At 40.9% G+C, this 23,849-nt stretch overlaps 1 long non-coding RNA gene across 2 annotated transcripts in view; it reads left to right on the top strand.

The window, feature by feature from the left end:
* Nucleotides 1-23,849, top strand: part of LOC134430029 (uncharacterized) — a 52,179-nt gene that overhangs the window by 18,717 nt on the left and 9,613 nt on the right. Inside the window, exon 3 of one of the 2 annotated variants that reach the window (XR_010030708.1) lies at nt 21,701-21,803. This is a non-coding gene — a long non-coding RNA (uncharacterized LOC134430029). Of the gene's footprint in view, nt 1-21,700; nt 22,871-23,849 lie in introns of those variants that run through there. The other variant, XR_010030707.1, reaches the window with a different exon arrangement.

Below are 23,849 nucleotides of genomic sequence, written 5' to 3'. Positions count from 1 at the left end.
TGTGTGATATGAATGTGATGAATTCAAGATGTTCTGTACCTTAAGAAGGGAGAATATCCATTAGGATGTGTCAGCTTTTTCAGGAGTCCTTGCTAGACCGTGGGCATGGTGAAAGTGGTGCGTGGAAGGATATATGGGAGAGTGTGCAGGACTGTGATGTGGTTGATACTTTGCCTTTCAAACAAATAAATTGGGATTATCTGACTGCCTGTGACTACATTTTCAGTCAGTTCAGTTATCTGTACCATTCCTCCTGATGTACGTGCAAGTGTCAGAGCCCTGGCCTGAGCACAAAGTAGCTGAACTGAACATGTTAAACAGCTGAATGTGACATGAAAAATTCATGGACTTAACAAGTATCTGAGTGAGAAGTGGTCAAAAGTTGCCGATATCTCTGTGAGGGACAGGGCACGTGAGGGGAGTTCTGTGAAAGGTTTGGGGTCTGTGGGCTCAGACTCTGTCTGTAATGAGAACTTGCACCCAGCCTTGCTGTGAGCTCCACATAAAGATTGAATCACCCCTACTGAGCACTGCCACTCAGGGCTGGAGAAATACCCAGGGTCCCAGCCCTCACTAGGCAGGAAGGAGAATTGCTCTGCATCCCCTATCACAGAATCATGGAATGGTTTGTTGTGGAAAGAACCTTGAACATCATCTAGTCCCAGCCTCCTTGCCATGGATATCTTCCACTAGGCTGCTCTTTGACAAGGTTGCTCAAAGCCCATCCAGCTTGTCCTTGAACTTCCAGGGATGGGGCTTCCACAGCCTCTGTGGGCAACCTGTTCCAGTGTCTCACTACGTTCACAGTGAAGAATTTCTTCCTAATATCTAATTTAAACCAACCATCTTTCAGTTTAAAGCCAGTTGCCCTTGGCCTGTCAATACATGGCCTTTAAAAAGTCCCTCCACAACTTTCTTATCTCCAGAATTTTTTTTTTCTCTCTGGTTCCTGTAGCAAACACACAGATACAGTGGGCATGCAATTGAAGTAGATGGGCTGTGGTCATGCAGAGTTAATTTTAGGTGTATACGATGTAAGCAACAACCTGTTCTGTAGTTGCCTTCATACTCACTGGGAACAGCACAGATACAAAACTATTTGCAGGGCCAGAATCCAAGATATGAGATGGTCTGACCAAATGATTTTCAAAAAACTTTTGCTGATTATTACTAAGGGGCTTCCAAGCAGTGAGCAAAACCTGGGATGTGTTCAAAATTAATGACGCTCCAATGTATTCCAATGTATTTTGCTATGCTACAGGTTGGTGTTGCCATGGTGTTTGAAATGTGAATAGGTTGCCAGAGAGTGAAATTTCTGGCTAGACATCAGGTGGTCATAGCTCTCTTGCTGGCCCCACTGTTGTTTATTTGAGTGCAATATGTGCAGACAACTTCGGGTGAGTGGTCTTTGAATTGGCCTAATTGCAGTATATTTGTTCAGAAAAGCACTTAAACACACAGGCAGCTGTGTGCCAGTGAGAGCTGTGCTGAGGGCCAGCTTCAAATGAGGTGTGTGTGCTAGTGCCAATCTGGCGTGGGCAGGAATCACAGAAGTAAAATAAAGCAGTGCAATGAGTGTTATTTTCTGCTTTTTGTCATGAAAGGTCTTTTGCATGTCAGTCTCCAAATTACAGACCTGGAAGACTCAAGAAAATAACTTCTGCAATAATTCTGAGTGCATGTTTGAGACAGGAAGGCTTATAACCAAATGCAGCTCTGGCATGAGCCTGGAGCTGGAGAAGCCTTAAGAATTTAAAAGTAAAGAGCCTGTTAGGAGATGTGGGGGCACAAAATGTGGGGATGCAGGAAACATTTTTACAGGTTGAAAAGGCCATTTTATAACATCTAGCTGCTGAAGGAAAGGGAAAATCTGATCACTCATGATCTGATGTGGGTAAAAGTAAAGCTTCCTCGCATTTTTGTTTACTTTAACAAATTTCACCACTATAGAGTTTAAAGTCCCTAAAAAGTTCGGGGTTTCTTTTTTTCTTTTATTTAAAATATGCTTAAAAATATAAATTTTTATAACAATTCCAAAGACAATGATAGAATGAAGTCCAGTAACAAGCTGGAGTTTTAAATAAAAAACATCAGAACAGGACTGAGATTTTTACCCTTCAGAAGAAATGTTTGCACTTATTGCTGTCAGATGCTAAAATTTTGAGGTCAACCTGAACTCTCTGTGAGAAAGAGAAGGCAGAGCAGGCCACTTTCATGAAAAGGGAATAGAAGTGAGAAAGAAAAAGGGTGCACAGATCTTTTCAAGTAAACTGCCAGCTGCTTGGCTGTATAGAGGTTTGTGTAATTAAGGCACAAGGCACAGGATTTCTACCTCCAGGCAGACTTATTGATACAGTGGTGGACAGATATCTTGAAAAAGAAACCTTAAGATTTGCTATAGATCATGGGAGTGGAATTAAAAGAGGGCTCTTTTTTTGAAGTTACACAGTTGTTGGCAGAACACCTTGAATATAGACTGTTTTTCCAAGATTTTTGCTATTGTGAAAACACAGGGGAGTGTCTAATAAGAAAAACATACTGTTTTCTTTATTACCAGATATATAACAAGATTGGAGATCTTAATTAGATGCAAGTTCACTGAAGGACCTGTTGGGAATACAAGAAAAAAGCTGTGCTGGAGCTGGGTGGAGAGCTGTTCTTGAATGCATTTCAGCTCTCCTTCTGCACCCCTCAGGTGGGAAAATCCGTCAGGAGGGAATGCACAGCCACACTGCCTGAAAACATTCATTGCCTTCGGGCCCAGATCATGATGGGTGTAACAGGGGAGGAGTGTGAGCATGGTCAGCACTGCTGGGAGATAAAGCACTTCTTCCTTTTTATGACTGGATGAAATTACATCTCAGGCAGGAGAAAGAGGGTTTGGAATTTCCTGTATGGTACAGTGCTTGGGATGGTAGGGGACAAGAGAAACTCCACCAAAAGTGAGGTGTGCATTTCTATGGCACAAAATATGCACAGAACAGTAGCAGATAGTAAAAGGAACAATCCTATGCTAGCCCTCATTGTAGCACATTGTACTGAAATAACTTTGCCTAAGGAAAAACGTTGATAAATCTGTGTGGCAAACTTATTCAAAGAACAAATTTCAGTACCCTGAGAAAGCCTGAATTTTATTTTTTTTTTTGCTGTTACCTTTCCTTGGTTTCATCTTCTGACTTAATCAGCAGTGAAATGGCAGCTATTATAGTCTTTGGATGTATGCCAAAGACTATAATACATCTGTCAGAAACATGCATGTTTTAGGAGGCCATTCCCCAGTCCTTTTATTTGTTTAGGATGATACAAACATGGCTCAGCTTCTGTGGCATTTCTGATGCAGGGGGTCAGCAGAACCTTCCTCAGAAGGTGCTTTAGGGGGCACCCCTATGGTAGCACCTGGTGCCCCCAGCACATCATGCTTGTGTTTACATGCCCAAGAAATTCCAGCATGTTGGAGGGGTGGGAGGCCTGCATAACAGTCAAAGGGATTATTTGAAATGCTACAAACCAGTGGGGTAAATAAATCTGTTTTGACTGTATAAAAAGAGCTGGTTGTCCCCAGCTGTACTGTGACTGGGAAAAATAATCTTAAAAAAGAGATGCAACACATATATATGCATAAGAATATACATATAATATATATTATACTATGTATATATATATAAAATATCTATTTGTATATATATATATGTATAAATGCAGAATAAAAACAGGGGAAAATTATGAAAATAACCCTTAAATATCTAACCAGAAAAATTGGTTACCATAGAAAAGGATTTCTCACCAGCTGTTTTAGAAAACAAATGTATATTAGAAACATCTTTTGAAACTTAAAAAGTGAACTTCAGGAAAAAAAAAAAAAAAGAAAATAAGAGCATGTTGTGGATGTTGTCTGCTGTGCTGCCATCCTCAAAAATACTGTACAGTGTTCTAGTTACTTGCAGCCTCTGTACAAAGGATTGCTTGGCTGATTCTCTTGTTCATTTTTTTTCTGTTGGAAGGATATCCTTTGGCTAATTTCCAGATACCAGAAAGCATGGTTATTTTTAGATAATTTGATACAATCTGCTAGCAAATGAGAAGATGAAAAGCGATGAGTAAACGTGGAAGGAATGGAATCTGAGGATTACAGGAGTCTTGATGTCATGCAGGCAGCCCAAGTTTTCTTCTACCAAGGAAAAACATTCAAATCTAGTTTGAATACCAAGTGTGTGTAATCCATGCCCTCCACCCCCACCATGCAGAAGCTCTTGGTTACAGTTTTCTCAAAAAGGCATCATCTTTTACCTCCTAAGAAAGCCTGCTTCATCCTTTTTAAAGCTTAAGTTGCCTTTTTCCTTCTGTTTCCTCATTTTGGGTGTCAAGAGTCATTCTTCTTCTTCTTCTTCTTCTTCTTCTTCTTCTTCTTCTTCTTCCTCTTCTTCTTCTTCTTCTTCTTCTTTCTCCTTTCATCTTTCTTTTTTCTCCTTTCTTCTTTCTTCTCCTGCCAATCTTGGATCATGACTCAAGGAGCATGACTCTGGATCATGACTCATTGTCCAGACTAATACGGTTTTGGCTCTGTTTGTCTCAAGTTTCTGTCTTGTGGCCCCATAAGACCTTAAAGCAATGCTGTATCACATTTTTGCTCTTTCTTTTTTCTGTGAACTTTCTTTCTCACACAAAAGATGTTGTGGGGAATTATTTTTCAATATTCTCCAGGGAGTCTCATTTTAGTTCCCCAGTCCATCAGCTAGTAAGTTTGTAAAGAGCTATTGTTTAAGCTATATTTAACTTCAAATTTTCTTAAAACCCCTTTAGATTTTTAAAGTTTTCTCTTCCTCATCTCTTCAGTTATATCTAACTTTTTCCTTTTATCTTAATTATTAAAATGCCTATTGGAAGCCTGAATCTACTTCACTCTGCTATTACTGAATTTCTCTCCAAATGAAAGGAGATAGAAAATGGTTTTAACGTTTGAAAATAGATTTTGTTCTCCTTTCAGCCCTGTGTTTATGTCCTTTCATTTTAAATATGTGCTTTTTAAAATGCTTTACTGATATGTGCTACCCACCTTTATCAGTGCAGTACCCAACTAGTTACTATCCATTCTCCCCTTTACTAAATTCTTTTGTTTCCAGATCCCGAAATATCAGTGATTTCTTCAGCTCCTCATGAGACTTTTTCTTTTTTTCTTCTTCTCCCCTGTGGTATTTGGCTTTTGACATACAATGGAAAGAGGACACCTCTGACGTTTGTGTGTCTGCAGAGTGGGCTACAGTTAGTGACACATGCTTCTTTAAGGATCTGAGTACAATCCTTGTTCCCACACTGGTTCACAGCAGGTGTAAGCATTAGGAAGTGACCTGGAAGGGCAAAGCATGACACAACAAGCCAGTGAGAGCCCCTGTCCTACCCGACTGCTCCACGTGAGTAATGTGTTCAGAACTCTGGAGCAAAAGAGTAAGGGAAAACAGACATGAAAAACGGAGTGTGGATAGAGAAATTGGTACATTTAAAATGAGGCAATGGTATAAAAGAAGATGATAGATGGGCATAAAACACAGATGTAAAAAAATACATTATTAGCTTTAATATTTATCAATAGTTTTGTCATACCTCTTTGTCTGTGTTTCTCCTGAGAACGTGAGGAAGATGATACAATGAATTACTTAATGATTTGAGCTCTTCATCTCAGAAAAATCTCACACCACAGCATAAAGAGGTAAATGTTTTATGATAATAGGATCAATAAAGACCATTTGCATTCATAAGGGAGGAAATGCTATGGCTTAATGACTTCTAAGATCAGGAAAAAATTATAGGCTTGTACCAGTCCTTCAGTCATATCACTATATTCCATGTGAATGGTCACATAGTATTTAATAGCTGAAGATTAAAAAGAGCAAAACCTTTCATTTACATTATCTGATAAAACGATTTTAACTTATAATTCTGCAATCAGTCTTAGTCAGCAAGTACTCAATGCTTAAATGTAGAAATGATTCATCAGATTACACAGCATTACAGCAGCTGTAGGTACTGTCCAAATTCTGTCATTTCAGATCAAACGGTGAACACCCAGCCCAATGCTTTACAAACTCAGACATGCCACTAATGAATGCATTATTTCTGCTGTTTTCTTTGCCTTTGGTGTTTTGGCACTTTTTTCCTGGGTTTGAGCTTCTGCAGGAGGTATAACTCAGATAAGCCTGTTTAAATTTGGTGAAATATTGATACAATAAGATTGTGGATACCCTGTGTTCCCATTCCTGCAAACCATGGAATCATTTTAGCTCATCAGTATGAGGTGTCTGTGCTCAAACTACACTGGAGCAAGCACTTCCTGAATTATGTTTGCTTCTGTTTTCTGCACTAAACACATTCTCTTCTCTCTACAAGGCCTCTTTTCACTTCCTTACCTTCTGTATAAGCAATGTCAAAGAGGTTCACCATGGTATTTTAGTCTGTAGTCCTGCTTTGTACTCTTTTCCACAGGCCATGGACAACTTTTCTACCATACAATCCATACAGGAAAAGCTGTGCAAGACTGAGAGGTGTAAAATACCAACAACAGACTTCAAAGATATACAGGAAAGAAATCTCAGGGAGTAGAGAATGAAAAACAATCAAGATTATATTAAAGACCCCTGTGGCTGCCAACCATCAGAGTTTGTTGTAAAGGGGTGGCACTAACTAACATGACTCTGGGTTCAGCTGCTGATCCTTTCAAAGATTCAAATTCTTGCAGGAAGTCAAAGGCTCACTTAAATAGGTATCAAGAAACAGAGTTAACATCTTTTGAGTGTATCTGCTTTAAATAATAATAATACACACAGGCAGAATGAAACACCTACTGCTGAGGAAGCAATGTCCAGATATGCTGCACATAGATATGCTTCTGGGAGCTTTATTTTTATCAAGCCTTGGCCTGATCTCATGTATTGAGGGGTCATGTGGAGCTGGAGCAGATTAGGTGGGCTGTTGACACACACCTTCCCGTTTAGTTTCATGGCAGAGTGCCAGAGCAGCAGCCAGCCTCCTTCATCGTGTCCTACACCAGTGGAAGCAGAGGAGTGTGCCCTCTGGAATCACTGTATTAGGAAAAGACAGAAAGACTTGCACTCAAAGTTTCCATGAGCCCTTAGTTAATACATTCAATGAAATTAGTTAACCAAATCACCTTCGCTAAGCCCGCATTACCATGGTTACATTATTATTATAATTTAGCCAGCATGTCATTGCCAGCCAAAGAACAGCTTCACTGTAACAAAAATATAAAATCTCTTCTTTTTCTCCAATAAACAAGGTCACTGTGACCTTTCCATTTAAGAGAGTGCTCTATTTATTAACCTACCTGTTAATAAATGCAACTCGGTTCTCAGGCCTAAGTATTCTCCACTCACAGTTTTGCAAAGCTGAAACACTTCAGCTGGGAAAAGGGCTCCCACTACTCCCCTGTGGTGTGGTGCACATCTCATGTCCCTCTGATTCTGGGCCCTGGAGCTTTCACAGTTCACTGCTTACTACATCCCAAACAAACCCATGTTATTGAAGTTACATCTGAGTAGTGAGCAGCCTGTTTACAGCTTAGGCTCCAGGATTACTCATCTCTACCCTATTTTCTGGTTGTCATTTATTCCTAAGTTTTCTGTACACCGCTAGGAACAGATAATTAATTTAGGAGTTAGTCCTGATTTCAATTGAGGCACTAAACTAGGTGACTTTGGGATGTCCCTTCAGACTTTAGGATGTCCCTTCAAACCCACACCCTACTTTGAATCTATGACCAGGAAAAAACTCTCTGTATATTTGTCCTGGAAAACCTTCAGTTCTCATAGCAATTAAGCATTTTTTGCAATGAGTGTTGTATAGAATGCTGTATACTATTGTCCACCTGGAAGATAAACCAAACCCAGAGTGATCAGCATAACAATGTGATCAAGCAACATGACTTTTAATGAAGGAATTCAAACTTGCCAAAGTCCACCTTATGAATGCTGAAAAAGCATTTCATAATACTAGACTTATCTAGATTTCTCAAAAAAATCCCCAAGTAGGCTGCTCTTGAATCACAGGATGTAGTAAATTTGTAAAGTTTTGTTCCTCTTAGTAATGTAAGGGAGGGAAGGTCCTTGATTGAAACTTCTCTGCTTACATTAGGTTTTATCAAGCCCACACATAAAGTAATTTAATGAGGCCTGTGTGATCTAGATTAATCCAAATTTACAACATGTCTTTATTTTGTTCAAGATAGACCTTTTCAAGGATCAAGGTATCTCGAGTAATTCTTTTGTTAGCTAAATACTTTTTAATGTACCAGACAACAGAGCCAAAAACCAGGGATAAACACTTGGTTAATGTTATAGCAAAACTAGCTTCCTGATCAGCTATAAATATATATATATATGTGTAGAAAAATATCTTTATATATATATATATATACACACACATACTCTTATATGTCACCTACCCTTGCATCTATATTTAAATTTTAAGAAAGCTCTGACAGAAAAGCCATATGTCTTTATTAGTTTTAAAAAATCTGCCTGGAAAGGCATAGACTATCCAGGGATAGACTATCTAATATCACTCATTGTACACTGAACCCAGTTTTTTGGTTATCATCAGTAGCTGGTAGAAAGGTTATACACATGTGGATCAAAACAAAATTAAATGGAAGAGGTGGTTCAAACTCCTCCTGGAATGCTCTTCACACAGATTTTTATGAACTATGAATTTTCAAGGTCATTCTTAATAACCCTTCTTTATCACTTTCAACAAGCACAGAGGGCTTTAGAAACTGGGAACTCAAGTACAGTATTCCTTGAAAAGGTGAAGGACAAAAAACATCTTGGAAAACACAAATAAGAAGTGAAAAATAGTAAAACTATTTCAAAATCAGTGGTTTTTATTTGGCCAGATTGTAAAACAGATTGCCAACCAGCCAAGTGTGTAATCTATTGCTTAAATCTATTTTGCTACCAGTAAAATAGAAAGTAAATGTCATGGAAAATTTTTAAAACTGCCCCTAGGTGTACGAGTCAGGAAGTCTGTCTTTGGTGTAAGGAAAACTGAGTGAAAGTGGAATGTAAGAGAAAATTAATAGATCTGTGATCAATGATTAAGCAAGCAAAAGTCAACACGGATTTTGTAGAGAGAAATTATCCCTCCAAATTCATGAATTGTTCTTTTAGGCAGTGAACAAGGAAATGGATAAGTATATTTGTATTTAAAAAAGAAAAAAAATCCAGTTAAGATGTCTCCTCAAAAAAAAAAAAAAGGAAAAATAGAAAGAATAAAAGAAAAGAAAAACCACTCATTAAAGGCAAGAAATAAAGGATGAGGCTAAATAGCCAGATCTGACCACAGTTCTCTTACACTAACAGGAATATACCCTAAGATGTAGGCTCAATATATTCACAAATTACCTAGAAATGCCGTTGAATAATGAGAAATCAAAATTATTAAAAGTTGACAAAACTGAAACTGATCTCAAAGATTTGAAAAATGTCTTAGAACTTTAAAAGGCCATCAGATCAAATGGCAGAGGGAATTCAGTGCTGCTAATGACAGAGCTGTGGGAAGGGCAGCAGGAAGCAGCCCTGGCTGCCCAGGTACAGCAATGAGCCATTAGTGCCCCTGACAGGAATCTTGGAGCTGTTGACAGTCATTCCTGCTGAACACTAGTGCCCAAGGAAGGAAAAAAAGGTAAATTAGGAATTAGAGAACCAAAATAATATTTTACTGTGCGCTTCCACAGTCTATTCCAGATTCCTGTTTGCCGGTTTGGCTGCACAGTCTTTAAAGGATGAGTCACAGCTTAAAGGTACGGAGGGATAAACAACAGTGAGCATAAAACCAGAAAATCAGAAAATGGAAAATCCCAAGTGGTCTCAAATGAGTGAAATATCATTATGTCTTTTGTGTTTGTTCTCATTTTGGAGGTCTCTCCTCAGCCCTAAAGCAATCACAGCCTGGCTGGCAGCCCTCCACAGCCCAAAGACTCAGTTTGAATAGTAACAAAGTGGAGGCTGAGGGTGTCCCTGAACGACCTCTGCCATCAGCCTGGGATGGCCCAGAGTTTACCAGCAGAAATTATCAGAGTTTATCAGCACATGTGCTGCCCAGGCTTTTGCCAGAGCTGAGGCAGAGCAGGAGCAAGCTCTGGATGCTCCCACAACTCCTAACATGCCCCACTGCTGGAATGCAGAAGGGAACTCGCTCTGGTGAGCAGGCACTTGCCTGGGCAGATCTGAGCATCATTTTGTCACAAGCATTTACTGTCTCATGTCCTATCAACCAGCTCCCTTCTTCACACTTGACACCTTGGGAAGAATAGCTCTCCTCTTGCCAGAGAGCCAAAGCTCCAAAAATGCCCAGAGTATTGCCCTGCCTTCTGTATGCTCCATGGGGAATTTCCTGAGCTGGATGTAGTTTAATAGTCAAAAGCCAAGGCAGCTTACAAGCACAGGCACAGGCCTCTTCATGCCAGCTGGCCTCAGTGCCAGGGTATGTTTGCTACCAGGCATATTCAGTTTACTGGTAGAAACACTTGTTAGGGTTCAGTGTAATATTACTTTCCCATGCTGTCTTTCTAATAATTTCTACAGAGAACTCTTGCTGCTGTTCCTTCTGTGATTTTTTGGTGAAGTCCTTTTGACCATGGATGATCTGCCTTTGTGCAGACTGCCTGGCTCTGCCTGCTCTCTGGCTGTGTATTTTTTGTGCAGGCACCATCTGCCCTAAGTTCTGAGGGCAGAAATAATCCTCAACAGCCCTTACCCACCTAGGACCTCCACCTAACACCCTGTCCCCAGGACCAGGAGCTCTGTTTATGCTCAGCTCTGAATGTTCTGTTTCTCCCCGAGCCCAGTCACTGGAGTATTGCTCTCCAGTTCAGCCGTAGTCCCCACTGACCCAGTCCCTGTCCTGCAGACTAAATTTCTGGCTTGGCCTGGGACCTGCCACAATAGCATGAACGTGTCTGGGGGTCTGGACCCTTGGCTGAAGCCAATCACTGTCCCTGGTGCTGCCCTACTCCCCTTGCAGAGGGGCTGTGGGACTGGGCTCTGGCTGAGACCCCTGCCCTGTCATCTGAGTTATTGCTCTTGATTCTTGTCTCTCCGTCCTTTAGGGAGAAGCAACCCATTGCTGCTCTTTGATGTGCCCAATCTGACTCCTTTTCAAAAGAATAATTGTTTCTTGCTATTAGGATTACTGAGACCAGGAATAGGACCCTGCTGCTGTGTGGTTTTGCTTCAACAAGGCAAGTGTTTTTGTACCATTTATGAAGTCAGTCAATTTGTGTTATGTAGGATAATTGCACAGCATTTTCATTCTGTCTCTGCATGAAAATCTGTTAGCTTAGCAGATCCCCTCTTCTGTCTCTTCTGTAATCTCCTGGCCCATGTTAACATAGTCCATGGAGTCTGGGGTTATATCTATTGACACAACACGAGTCAAACTGTGCCAAGCACATAATCTAATAGTGATACAGGATTCTCCAGGCTGATTAACATTTAATAAGCCCCAGTGGCAAGTGTTCAGCCTCTCCAACTGGCACACTCGTCAGCTGTGCCTGGGCATGGTCTGGAAGTGGCAACAATCCCAGCAGGCAGTATGGACAATATCATGCCCTCTGCCATGTTCACTCTGGCAGTCTTGGAGCCCTATCCCAGCTGACCTTGACACAGTAACCCCTCTTCCATGTTTATACTTCATAGAATCAGAGAATCACAGAATGACTTCGGTGAGAAGGGAGGGGACCTTGAAGTTCCAATCCCCCTGAAAGGCAGACGCTTCATTAGACCAAGTTGCTCAGAGCTCCATCCAACATAGTCTGAAGCACCTTCAGGAATGGAGCATCCACAGCTTCCCTGGAAAACCTGTTCCAGAGCCTCATCACACTCAAATTAAAGAATTTTCATATCTAATCTAAACCTAGTTTCTTTCAATTTGAATCCTTTCCCCTTTGTCCCATCACTGCATGCCCTTGTAAAAGTCCCTTTCCAAGCCTTTTTGTAGGCTCCCTTCAACTCCAGGTACTGGAAGGTTGAAATTAGGTCATCCCTAAACCATCTCTTCTTCAAATTGAAGAATTTTGAACAATCCAAATTCCCTCAGGCTTTGCTAGTAGGAGAGGTGCTCCATCCCTTTGATCATCTTGATGTCCCTCCTCTGGACTCGCTCCAACAGTTCCCTGTCCCTCCCTAGGCTGTGGTCCCAGAGCTGATGCAGCCCTGCAGGTAAGGTCTCACCAGAGCAGAGGGGCAGAATCCCCTCCCTCCCCTGCTGCCCACGCTGCTTTGGATGCAGCTCATGTTTGACTTTCTGAGCTGTGAGTGCCCACGGCTGGGTCATGTCAGTTTCTCATCCACCAGCAGCCCCAAGTCCTTCTCAGCAGGGCTGCTCTGATCTGTTCATCCCCAGCTTCTGTTGGGGCTGTCCTTTAGGGCCACATCAAACACAGCCCTAGCCCTTTCTCTACTACAAGGGAAATAGCTATTTTTCCTCCTTCCTAGAATATCAGCTCAAGGGAGAAGAAGTTTTTAGTTCTCATTGCAGTCAAAGGACAACAGATAGTTTTGTACACTGAGGAGATGGCAACCATTGCCTCTCTGTGTTAAGATCTCCCATAGGATTGAGGGTTTGGAGAAGATTTGGATAACAGCTGCTGTGTCTCTTGCCACTTGAAGAGAGTTAACACAGCAGCTGGGACAGATAAGCCACACATAGATGAGCAGCCATGAAAAAATATAAATGTTTAAGGCAGGGCATACAAAGGATCAAGCCTGCAGCCCATGTTCTGGTGTAGCTCAGCATGAATCCCACCTCTTTGATAAGACAGAGCTTTTGGTCACTGGCAACTCAGGCTGGAATGCAGTGGTTCCCTTTTGGGGACCCATTTTTCAGCTAAGCCTCTTGGCCTAGTGTGCTGGGAGGGGAAAAAAGAGGCAGAGGATGCCATTAAGGGCTGTTACCCCTCAGAGGGTATACACTGCAGAGGGTGTGCATGAGAGGGGCTTGCACTATTCCCCTGAGTGCAAGTGCTTGCACACAGAGCCCTATTTCATTCTTGACCAGGCGGATGTAGGGTCCTCCCTTCAGCCAGGAAAACTAATTGTGTGTGCCCATCTGCAACCCTGAAAATGTTTCAGCTCAACAAATCATTTTGTGAGTCAGAAAGCACCAGTGTTGCAACCCCCTGCCAAATGATGGATCAACCAGGAGATGTAAGGGTGGCTCTGCCTGACATCTGGCTATTTAACAAACAACACCTTGAAAACATCAAGGAATGCAATGAACCAGAGTGTTCCTAGTCTATGTACTTTTCCCTTATGGCTAGGGATGCCTGATATGAGGGAAGGGAGTATACAGAAACTAGTAACATGTCAAAGAATATTTGAAAATAGTATCTTAAATTAAACACTAGTGTCATTGAGTTTCACCTCTGATTAAAAAAAGCCTTAATTCTTTCCTATGGGCAAAGAGTGGGGATAGCTCAGTGGTGCTGACAAGGGCCTCATCTCTGGGTTACCTCTCTATTCTTTGTCCACGGCAGAATCAAGTCAGCTTGGTTTCCATGGTTTCCAGCCGGGGGAGAAGGAAGAAAACAGGGATAGATTTTTGCAGGGATCGGGTGCTTGGTATGCAGTGTACACAAAGCTGGGCAATATGCCATCGAGAGTGAGGGGAGAAATCTTTCATCACTTCATCAGATAGTCTCCTATAGCAACTGCAGCAGTAAAAGCAGGAGCTGCAGAGGCAGGCAGCTGCATAGCAACCAGCTATGTCATACCAAGGGTCCCACACCCCCTCCTCATGCGTGCACACTACTATTACAGAACAATTTGGTCAGGTACATGCATCTCCCAAACAGATCAAGCTTTGCAGGCACAGCACCCAAAGGATTCTGCTTCCCTGCCCTGGAAGAGGATGGAGTATCATACTTGCTGACCTCAGAAAGGTTCTCTAGAAAGTAACAAATGCTGCTGGATTTGCACAATACCAGTGAGGTGAAGCAGTGGTCATGGCAACAGCTCTCTGCCCACACCTTGTTAGCCACGACTGCACTGCAGGTTCCTTTGCCTCCTCCCTTGCCACCTCAAGGAATGGAGCACCTTCCACTTCACCATTGGGTGCCCTCATCAGCTCTCGAGCAGCCCTGCCTGCCCACTGCTGGTCAGGGATGCTCCTGGCCACTGAGCACACTGTGCAGGCTGCACTGCCCCCACCACCTCACAGCAAACCTGGTGCATGCTGTGCAGGGCTCTGCTGTCAGGGAGACATCTTGGGAGCAGGAGTGTTTACAGCACGGATGCCAGAATAGAGGGTGTCATGGACATGGGGGAAGGTGGTACCCGTTTGCTGTGGGCATGTTTATTCAGTGCTGGTGTCTGGGCACACCCAGGAGAGGACCAGCAAGGGGTGCAGTGGTGGCCACTGGCTGCCCTCCCTAGGACTCCAACATCAGAGTTCTTCATCTCATCCCAGTGGAGAGTCTGGGCATTATACTGGGCCCCAAGAGAAGCCCAAAATGCTGGAAAGTGATATTTCCCCCCGCCCCTAGTTATTGTAGAAAGATTTCTCCTCCTGCCATTTAAGGCCATGATTCCTTTTTTCTTTCCCAGGCAGGTAGAGGAGGTACTACCCCTGTCCTTTCATCTCATTGGTGTGTCAGGCCCACTGGGCTCTGCTCAGGTAATTCTGGCCAGCCAGTGTCGGTGCCTGGAGAAGGAGAGACATTGGGAACAAGAGGAGGAGTTGGACTTTCTGAACACCAGAGGAATATTGCTCCAGAGCTGATCCTTGTCAGGAAGTGTGTGTGCCCAGCTGTGCTAGCTGCATCCATCTTCCTTGTACTTGAAAGACAGCAGTCCATCTGACAGGGATGCTGGCCATGCAAGCCTGCTCTCCAGTGGCTGATCCTTTGGTTTGTTTTCAAGTCAGGCTGTCAGCTGAAGAGATGACAGATGGCCCACAGTGCAGACTCCTGTGTTTGCTGCCCAGTACCATGAAACATCTGATTCCAGCAAAAATCCAAGTTTTTTTCATTTTCCTTCCCTTACCAGCCAGAGGGAGAAGGATACTCCTCATACCTGCCTCTGTTCTCAAGGCAGATGCTGCGGGTGGTGGTGATGAAGCAGGAGATCTGTGTCTAATCCAGCAGGAAAAATAGACCACCCAGGAATGGCCCCAAAGAGGCAGCCTGTGATGCTGCAGGCCAGGATTCTGGCTAAAGACCATGGAAGCTGAGGAGGATAGGAGGTTTTGTAGGGTCTCAGTTCCCAGAGGCAGGGTACAATGTCACAGCCAAATATTCTGTGATTAGCAGAGTGGGGTCAGCCATGACTGGTTACACTGGATCAGCCATTCAGGTCCCCAGTCTGCCTGGAGCCCCTTGTGGAGCTCTAAAATTAACCCTGACACTGGCTCACAGTCTGTACTCCTCATACTGTCACACTGGGTCCCTCCAAACAGGGAGGGAAACATAGCAAAGGCAAACTTCTTCCCTCTCCTGCACTTTCTCTTCACAGGGAACTGCCAGAAGTGGGGGGAACCTGAATTCCCATCAAACCAGAATGCCCCTTTTCCATCTGCCAAAATGGAGGTTCATGCTACCCTGGGGTCAGATTCCCTTAAGCACATAAATTAGAAATTGTTAATGCTATTTCCCCAGGTAGATTGTTTAATAACCTTCTCATTTGGCTATTCATGGACTCCAGTGATCAGCCTTGCCTTCCTGTCTGCAAGTCTCCTTGGAGATAAGGCAAGGTACAAGCAAAAAAGTCAAACATCTGCTGCAGACTTTTGCAACAAGAGAGTACTGAGAATGATGAAAGAACAAACTGAAGAGGGAAATCATACATATAAATGAGGCAGAAAATCTTGGACATCTGGAGGTAGTGACGTCTGAACACAAGGAGGAAAAAAGTGAGCTGAAAGGGATCAGCAAAACAACCAAGGACTTAACTGTAGGAGGGCTGAAGTCTGGCTCTAAAGCAGAACAGCAGGTGCAGTGTATATATTATGCTGTGACAAGGTTAATTCATCAAAAAATCTTTGCTAATTGGATTTGGCACAATGATTTTGTCATTGTATCTTTTGGGGCAAAACATTCTTAATGCAATAGCAATAAGCTTTAAAGCTGAACTCTGAACTCGGTCAAATAAACACAAATGAGGACGAACAAAATGTAGCTCTCACTAACACACCCAAGCACATCTTATCAGCACAATGAAAAACAAAATATTAGCACATCTTATAGCAAGTACATAAATGAAATTGATTTTTGGTTCTAATTATGCACCCAGAACACTTGTCTGCAATAAAGACAACTTGTCATTTTCTTGAAGATTAGATCTACTTAGCATGTCCCAAAAGTGATAGCATCTCAAGACTGATAAAGAGTAAAAACATGATTTACAGTAATTGGAAAATGCATTAGGCCCTTGCTTGTGTATGGCCCATTTGTACCAGCATTTACACCTTTCTCTTCTACAGGAGGAGCAGTCAGAGCCTTTCAGGCTTTTGAAAGCTTCACAGTCTTGTGGATTTGGAGGCCAGGGACAGCCTTAGCTACCATGACTGCGAGATGGTGGAGTTCAGGGTTGTGAGAAGAAGGAACAAGACAAATTGCTGAATAACAACTCTTGGCTTCAAGCTCAAGAATAATTCATCCTGACATGTAGAAATTCAAGAAAAAGTAGCCAGCAACTTTCAGTAGCTTCTGACTAAAACAGGATCAAGGAGTTCCTGACTGAAGACACAACTAAAAAAGTGTACAAGAAGTGTAAGCAAGGAGATATCAACCAGAAGAGACACAGTGTGAGCCCACAAGGGTGGGGCTGGGGAAGCCAAAACCCATCTCATGTTAAATCTGGTGAGGGACATGTAGGAAAACAAGAAGAGCTTCTACTGATGTACCACCAACAAACAGGAGAGGTAGGAAAACAAGGCCCAGTGCTGCATGGGGCAAGTCAGGAAAGAGCATAGTGCTCAGTGCATCTTGGCTCAGATTTTACCAGCAAGAGCAGCCTCCAGGAGGGCTCCAGGCCCCTGGAGCAGTGGAACAGGCTAGGGCAAGAAAGACTTCACCATCATTAGAGTTATTAAATTAGGGATTGTTTAAAGAAACTGGACAGGGTCTGTGTGATCGGATGGGATGCACCCACAGATACAGAAGTTGCTGGCTCAAGGGATATCCCTATGACCTTACATAACCTTATCCCCCAGTCAGAAAAGGATCTGCTGCTTGCTTTGCCTTACAGTTAAGGCCATCAGAGACTGCTAAAATTCATTTACATAAAAAAGTAAAGTACTACAGTTCTCATTTCAAAAGCATCTGAAGCATCAGGTAGAAGCGCAGCCTTTTGCAGAAAATCAATGCATTGATTTGCTTGGCTTTTTTTGTTAAACAAAGACAAGGAGAGAGCAGAGAAAGAGATAAGGGTAAAATGAGAGGGCCAAGCACGAAATCAGATATTTGTTTTGGAGCAAGGAAGCCAGAAGCAGCAAAAGAAAAGAAAAGAGGAGCAGTCTTTGCAGCAGGCATATATGGAAATTCAATTTAATTGAAGATACTGTAATTTCTTTTTCAATCTGGTGGTGTAGTGATGGCTTGATCAAAATAATGCAATTGACATTGCATAGGGTGATGGCATTTTAATTTCCACATAGCTGATCAGACAGACACATTTGTTGTTTTATTCCTGCTTTTTATAGCCATCCATGACCATTTGCACATCTGGTCATCAATCTTTAAAGAGATTCAGCACATCACAGAAAATTGCCCACATTTCAGTTTTCATCCGCTTTGTAAAAAGAAATGTTCCATAAATGAAAGGGGGAAAAAAAAGCAAAACACAAAAAATCATAAGGCTCAAATTGCTTGCTCATGAGCAGCAATTTCTCAAGGCTGTTATCTTATTTAGGAGAATACTACTACAGTTACTATTATGTGCACCTATGATGTCTGAAACATGTAAGGTTACCATTAATTTATCACTATGTCTAATAGAAGGGCTTGACTTTGTGATTCTTTTCTAGGAAAGAATGAAAATAGATCTTTTTGTAAGAACAAATATTTGAGAATAAAATATTTTACCTGAAAAAAATTTAAAAATCATTTTTAAAAAGAAACAACTTATTTTTAAAATACCTACAAGCATCCTGTCAACATCAGTAAAGGAGGGCATAGGCAGAGGGAAGTCATTAAGAAATCTCTAGAACCACTGGCTCTTGCCATGCATAATCAGGACAGGTGAGATTTACTAGAAATAAAAAAGCAAATACACATGAGAGGGGAAAATTAAATGCAGAAAAGCCATGGAAATTATCAGTAGGACCTACACAAGTAATTTGGAGATAAAAAAGGCAGCACAATATTATAGTCAGGCATTTTAAACCATCAGGAGATTCAAAGAATTGATGTCTCTTGTGAGTGACACATTTAGAAAATGTGTTCCTTATACCAGGGATTCTGAAGAGAGTATAATGGCAGTATCAATGCTTCTATACCACTAGCATTGTTGTGGGTTTTTTTTTCTTTAAGAAATTGAATTTTCAGGAATCAATGCATTCTAGAACTTGTAAATTACATTAAAGTGTTGTCCTTTTCAAGAAATAGGAAATAAGGAGCTATAAAAATGCACTGAAAAGTGTATCTTCCTTATTTTTAAAATTTAGCCTGCTTTGTGGGGAGAAGTGTAATGGTAACAGGCTTTGTCTACCCCATCACAAACCTCAGTCAATCAGAGTTCCATTTATGTAGCAACACCTCTACAGATTTATTTAAGCCATCCCTAATGTGTGCAGCTCAATAGGTTTCAGTCTGTAGTGAGGGGCATGTTTTTAAAGAATGCACTTTGAACTCCTGATTTGATAACTGATATACTTTAATCATACAATGGCTTTGCAGAATAAGAGGTTTAATCTCTATGTGATGAGCCCTATAATGGCAAGAGGGCAAAAGTCAGCCACCACTTATTTTTTCAATCAAAAAATTGTTTCATTTTTCCATCCAGGCTGTTGATTTATCATAGAAATGCAGTTCTTTACTGAATTTCACTTAACCCACATCTTTGATTTGCCTATGCTTCATGTTCTAATAGTTCAAAAGACAGATGCAATGCATCTTCAGACCTCTGCACCATAACCAAAATATAGTCAGGGTCATACAGACACCACTAAAAAAACCAAAAAAACAAAATAAAAAACCAAAAAACCAAAAAAAAAAAAAAAAAAACAAACCCCACACAACCCAAAAAACAAACAAACAAGAAAACTCAACAAAACAAAACAAAGAAAACCCAAACAAACAAAAAAAAAAGAGACTAGAAAACAATTATTTAATTCTTATGCAAGCCTCTAAGTGAGTAAAACAAGACAAAAATTGACAAAAGTAATTGAACATACAACTCTGTCCGGAATAGATGAGAGTTATATGCTTTAATCTTTTGGTTTAAGGCAGTTTTTTGCAAAAAAGGAGTTTGGCTGTCAGCCAAGGGTAGTCCACCACGCCCCTTCAAGAAAAAAATAATGTTAAGGAAGCTATTGAAATTAAAATATTTCCAAGCAATACAACAGTAAAAAAAAAAATCACTGAGTTTTAAACTTGTAAAATTATAATAAACTTGAAAAGGGATTTCCCATAGCTTTAAATTAATCTGACAGGATCTTCTCTTGTTTCACAAGAATTTATGCTAATGCTGGTCTGTGGTTGGATTAAAAAGAAACCAGCATTAATAGAAAAGTCAATTTATTGGAATTCAATCACAGATTTTCTTCACAGCTCTTAGCTAAGAAAACTTGGTTTAATACAATTGAAGAAACCTTTTGTTATATTCTTAAACAAAGAAACAAAACCCAAAAAATATTTAGAAAATGAGAAAATATTACCTCTTTGTGCTGCTCTTAAAAATGCACTTTTCACCGAACTCAGAAAAGCTTCTTTTGTGTCATCTTCAAAATTTTATGTTTTTCCTTAGAAATAACAGGGCAGATTCTGGGGCTTTGCCTCCAGGTAGAACCTGATGGAAATCAAAGATTGTTTTGCGCAACTACAAAAAGTGATCAGCAATTCAAAACCCATGTTCTTGTTTCAGTTTTACAGATACTTCAATGCATTGCAGACAGTAGTATTTCTTTATTTTATTCTAATAAATTCTGATCTGGACTAGGGTTTCTGTTAAAACTGTTTCTTTTGTGAACACATGAAAAATTAGGCCTCTTTCACTCAGAGGGAGTGGAAGAAATTCTACATTTTATTTTTCTGATGTTGTCTCAAGAACAAGAAGGCATATGTAATTGCTTGCGTAGAAGTTTTTGCTTTCCCCAGCAACAATTCCAGCGCTGCAAATGCAGTCCAGCATCTCTGACTGTAAACACAGAAATCCATCAGACTTTGCTGGGGGATGAACTCAGTCCTTACTGCCAAACGTTGCTATTTAATGAGATGGTCTCTGCTGTGTGTTGTGAATATAAAGGAGCTTATTGACTGCTGCTGTGAACCAGTGCTTTTAGGTGAGGGGCACAGGGAAAGGCTCTGTAGTTTTGCTGAAGAGAGAAGATGTAAAAGTATTTCTTTGCTGTATTATTACAGCTTTTTATGTTGATGTTAGTCCCGAGGAACTCATGTTAAGCAAAGGAGAAATTCCTGAGTATGCTTCCTATTGAAAACATTATGTTTCTTTCAGCTGTAACACTGAAAATGTGTCTTCTACATCACAAAGGGAGATGAAAGGATATTTTAATAAAAGGATGACCCTCTCAGTAAAGATGCCTATTTTCCCCATGTGCAGCACGTAACACCTGCTGTCTCCCTATAAAACAAATGATTGATTCTGAATCACTTTGTATGGCAGAGTTACCTTGGGAACAAAATCGTGGAGCAGCTGTGTCACAGCCATCACTCAGCAATTAGCTGAACTGGTCCTCAAGCAGAAACAATGTCACTTTATCTCACAGGTCAAAGATTTCAGGTCAAAAGAACACAGCTTTTTATTTAATTTCGTATATCTAAGTCAGTCTGCAAAATGCTGTAAAGAGACTTATGGGGAAAACTAAGAGGAAATCTTATTCTGTTGCACAGAGATTTAATAAACTGAAACTGGCCAAAATTAAATATTGCACTTGTTCTCTGAAAAACATATTTCACTTTCAATACTGAGGCAACAGACCTTCCCATAAAATGTTACCCAGCTGCTAGATGAATCATGTGATAATTATGATAATCATGGACTTCATGATGTTAGAGGTCCTTTCCAACCTAAATAATTCTGATTCCATAAAATGCAGTCTTATTCTTGTAACATAATATAAAGACTAAAGATTTGTTTAATTCTTGAGTATTCTGTATTTTGAAAAAAAAAATGCTAATTTAATCAATTCAGGATCCTTTATTAGTGAAACCAATCCTGCTAAGAGAGCTCGATGGTGACTTCACAAGATTATATTTGCTGTATTGACCTCAAACTTCCAAAAACACTGTGGTTCTGCTATTTTGCTCATAAAACCATCTTGAATGGTGGGACCCCAGTTCCCTTGGAAAGAATTCTATTTTACTGAAGGCTTACAGGTCTACAGCAATTCTTTGAGATTACACCTTCCCTTATGAACCTGGATGCCTAGGCATGGCTACAGAATAGAGTGCAGTGCAGGGGTGCAGGTGCAATGAATTTTTTCAACCCTACCCATTCCTTCTCTCTCTTTCACACAGGAGGGAAGCAGTGAGAGGAGCAACGAGTCAACATATTCCGGAGTTAAAGAAAACAAAAAAGGCAGCAGCATGCCAGCCCTAAAAGTATACAACTCTAACTATTGTGAGTGCCAGCTTGCAGCAAGTTCAGTCTGGAGCCCTGGACCTGAGTTTGGTCCTTGAAATAGTTTTGCATGTTTCCCTAAAATTGTAGGAAAAGTTTTGCTGAAAGAGATCTCTTGAGGTCTAGCACAGTCCCCAGATGCTTGCTCTCATCTTTTTACTTTTGTAATACATCATCCCCACCACTATATTTTTTTGCAAATGACAAAAAGTATCAGTAAAGGTGATGCAGGGCAAGGTGGAGATGGATACAAAACACAATGAATACAAAAAGAGGTAACCAGCAAGCTTTAATCTTTCACCAGCCTTGATGACAGAAGAATGGAATGTGTGAAAACCAACTAATCATCTGGATTCCTAGGAACCTTCTAACAGGTGCATGGCAGCTACCCATGGAGAGCAAGGCTTCTTTGTTCTATAGCTCCAGCTTCCCAAGTTCAAGCAATGGCCTAGGAATGTGCAATCACTGCCAGAGGTGACACTCTGCTTTACAATCATCACTGATAGTTCCTTGCAGTGCAGACATATCACACTTGGGACAGGATTTTGTCTGAATGTATGGATTATCTTGAATCAGGAAACTAGTTACCCAGGGAGTTTATCCTATTTGGAAGGGAGGGGAAGGCTTCTGAAGGCATAGGAACTAACAGACACTTTTCAATGTAGAAAAGAAACAATCATTCATTGTTCCTTTACAATGAGGCTATTATGAAAAAGGTGAGTTGGGTTGTTTTAATAGTGAGCTGCAGAGCAGAAGTGCAGCGATCTTGATCAGATTTAACTGTTAACACTATCCTCTGTCTTTCTAAATACCTCTGGATTTGCATGTTTGGGTGCCTAAGAAATATTCACACGTAAGATGGTATCCACAGTCTGTTGATTGAGAGAAAATATTGGGTAATATTTACAGAGGAGGGAGTAAGTCATCTATTGCTACAGAGATAAAGCTACAACAAAACTAAGAACTAGTCAAGGCTGTAAGGGATAGGTTAGGAAATTATTAATACTAACAGTAACAAAGGTTACAGTGAAGTTTTCCTGTAAAGGAAAAGCCTCCAATTAAGGTAAAGGCACAATTTGTGTGTTATTCTAACATGAAATAGTTAATATTGCTTTAAAAATCCTGGACATTTTGAAATATCTGACAGAGATGAAAGAAGCAACATGTAGAGGTAAATTTTTATCTTTGATGACCTGTCATGAAATGTATTGAGTACCAGCTGCTGTGAATTTAATTTCAAAGTTGTTTTTGACAGCTTGTTCCAATTATATCCTTATTGAAAGGCTAGATTTTTGGTAGATTGACAAGTTTCCTTTTTATTTTTACCTTCTAATGAGCAAAACAATCTGTTACAGTATATTGATCCAGCTTATTTATTTCTGGATATTAAGAATATGGTCTGTTGTTCTTCTCTTCAGATACTCTTACCACCTGCAATACAGCAATAAATACACTTGCATTTTCAAAAATAGGTGGGGGGAAAGGTCACTTTGAAGGAATTAGTGTTTTTTCTGTGAAATGAAACTATATTAAGAGCTGTGGGCTTGTCTTACTTAGAGAGAGGATAAAAGTATTTGAATGTGATGGACATAGGCACACTAAGGGTCATTAGTCCCCTCCAAAAACCTAATAGACCACATAGCTCCTTAAATGGCATGGATAATGACTAACATTTAGATACTCTCAGTATCTGTTGGCATGGTTCTGAGCAGGGCAGGAGGACCTGATTGAGGATATCACAGTTGCAGAGTCATCCTGTGAGAGTGATCGTAACACATGCAGAGCGTGGGAGCGGCAAAGACAGCCCCTGCATCCATTCAGCCCTGCATCCATTCAGCCCCAGGAGAGACACCATCAACACTGGAGAGCTCCTCAAAGCATGGGAGACAACAGCCACAGCCAGTAGCAGGGGACGTTTTGAATGAGGCAAAGAAATCTTTACTAAAGCAGGTTTAGACACTGCCCAGAGAAGTGACAGAATCACCATCCTTGGAAGATTTTAAAAGCGCCCATAATGAGGCCTTGGCCAACTTGATCTACCTTTGC

The sequence above is a fragment of the Melospiza melodia genome, chromosome 1 (assembly GCF_035770615.1).
Source record: "Melospiza melodia melodia isolate bMelMel2 chromosome 1, bMelMel2.pri, whole genome shotgun sequence".
In the NCBI taxonomy this organism is placed as follows: Eukaryota; Metazoa; Chordata; class Aves; order Passeriformes; family Passerellidae; genus Melospiza; species Melospiza melodia.
The sequence above is the reverse complement of the archived record's forward strand: the minus strand, read 5'-3'. Positions and strand labels throughout refer to the sequence as shown.